We start from the raw sequence: 2,563 nt of genomic DNA, 5'->3' as shown, positions 1-2,563 counted from the left end.
AGTCGCTGGCCGGCTAATAAAGGCTCATAATTAATCTCAATTGGCTCCATGGGTCTCAGAATCATTTGCTCCATAACACTTAATAAGGAGAAAATGAAAAATCTGATTTAAAAATAGGCAAAGATCTGAACAGACATCTCACAAAAATGATATATAAATGAGAAATAATCATATTTAAAAAAAGATCAACATCATATATCATTACAGAATTTGACATTGAAACAACAATCTGATATCACTACACGTCTATTAGAATGGTGAAAATCCAAAGAACTGACAGTTTCCAATGCTGGTGAGGATATAAAGCAATAGGAGCTCCTATTCATTGCTGATAGGAATACAAAATAATTCAGCCACTTTGGAAGATGGTTTAGCAGTTACTCACAAAACTAAATAAACTCACCATACCATCCAGCAATTCTCTCTGTGGTATTTACCCAAAGGACTTAAAAACATATGTTACAAAGGAGTCGAAACGTTTGTTACAAAAATCCTGCACATAGATGTTTATAGAAGCTATATTCATAATTGTAAAAATGGGAAGCAACCAAGGATGTCTTTCAGTTGGTGAATGGATATATGTAAACTGTGTTATACCCATATAGTGGGATATTATTCAGCATTATAAATAAATGAATTATCAAGCTATGCAAAGACCTAGAGAAATATTAAATGTGTGTTACTGAGATAAGCAAATCTGAAAAGACTCTATATTGTACAATTCCAAATATATGATATTCTAAAAAAAGGCAAAACCATGGTGACAATATAATGATCAGTGGTGAGCAAAGAGGAAAGAATGAATAGGTAAACCAGAGAAGATTTTAGAGCAGTGAAAATACGCTGTATGATACTATAATGGTGGATGTATATCATTATGCCATTGTCACAACTAAGAAAAGGTGCAGCATCAAGAGTGAACCCCAATGTAAACTAGGACTTTGGGTAAGATTGATGTGTCAACATGGGTTTATCAATTGTAACAAATGTACAACTCTGATAATGGGATGTTGATGTACATATGTGAGGGCATGGGTATTATAGTAACACTCTGTACTTTCCATTCATTTGCCATGAACCTAAAATTGTTCTAAAGAATAAAGTTTACCTAAAAAGCAAAAATTATTAAAATATTTAAATATTCATGTGTATTTAATACAATTAATAGCACTTAATGCACTTAATAGCACTTAATAGCACTTAATAGCATTTAATGGTAATATGGAAAAGAATTATTAGCAGTAATACTAAAAGAAATCCACTTATTATACCAAATAAACATACGTTAAATGTTTTCCATATACATTCTCATATTTGATGTTTATACTTTTGAACAAAATGGAAGATTAAATGTCTCCGGTATAATTTCTTTTAAAAAATTCTACATAAGAACTGCTCCTCTCAACTACTTCAGATAAAATACGTCAAACCTGAGAGTTGCCTAATATTCAATAAGTTAGATATTGATCTATATGGAACGTTCCTTTCTGTCCTCACTCTAGAGACTACAATGTTCCCATGGTGATGATCGATCAAGTTCTCTTTTTAGGGAAATAATCTCAGGACATTTGATTGCTCCACATTGTAAACATACCACATGAAATCAAATGACTTTGTAGATCACCTTTCTTTGAGTAACTGAATATTGTCTAGATTGCAAGTTCACCAAATTGAAGAGATATAAATTAAATTAAATTATTCTAGGTATATTTTCATAATTTTATTTTTCCTCTCTCAAAACCAAGTGAAGGGTAAGGTAACATGTTGAATGGCAATAATTTTAAAATATTACCTAGCTGTTGCTGCTAAATATAAGATATTTAGGATTTTTATTTTCAGAATTAGAATATCATTCCTTTTATTGTTTTGTGTTTAACAAATTCAAACTTCAACGGTTGGAGAATGTGTCATATTAGCACTTATTATAGTTTTTTCTGAAATTTATGTGAATCTCCTTACCCTTTTAACCAAGATGTTATTGCAGTAAAAATCTATAATTGGAGAAAGGCCAAAAATACATAATTCTTCACTCTTAAATAGTTACTGGTATTATTGCCCATATGCTTGGTCAAAAAATATGATGGTTGTTTCACCCACCAACTTCCTAAAAAAGATGAGCCTGGGCAAGAGTTTTTGGTAAAATTGTATGCGTCCCAGAAAAGTGAAAATGGCACAAATTATATCAATACATAAATCAGTTTTGATATAAAGCCTATTCTGAAAGATGCTCCATTTAGTCTTAGACAGCCTCCTTTGGTAAGGGACCTCCGATTTATATTGAAAACCATACAACAACGACATGAACAATAAAATAAACTAAATAACTTTATACTGTCCATATAGAGTCTATATAGATTTTCCCAAAATATTTCATAATAGCTTCTCAGGGACCAAGAGAACGATCTGGCCTATATTCATTGCAAAATATACGATAGAAAAATTAATCATGTGTATAATAGAGCCTGGGGCAGGTGAAATCTGTAAGTTGAGCAATTATCTTGGAGGCCAATTTAATCTTGAGATTGACAGAGTTTCTGAAATACTTTCATTCTGCTTATAAAAT

Source organism: Pteropus medius, unplaced genomic scaffold (genome assembly GCF_902729225.1).
Source record: "Pteropus medius unplaced genomic scaffold, Ma_sr-lr_union100, whole genome shotgun sequence".
NCBI classification, from domain to species: Eukaryota; Metazoa; Chordata; class Mammalia; order Chiroptera; family Pteropodidae; genus Pteropus; species Pteropus medius.
This window is presented reverse-complemented; position numbering follows the sequence as displayed.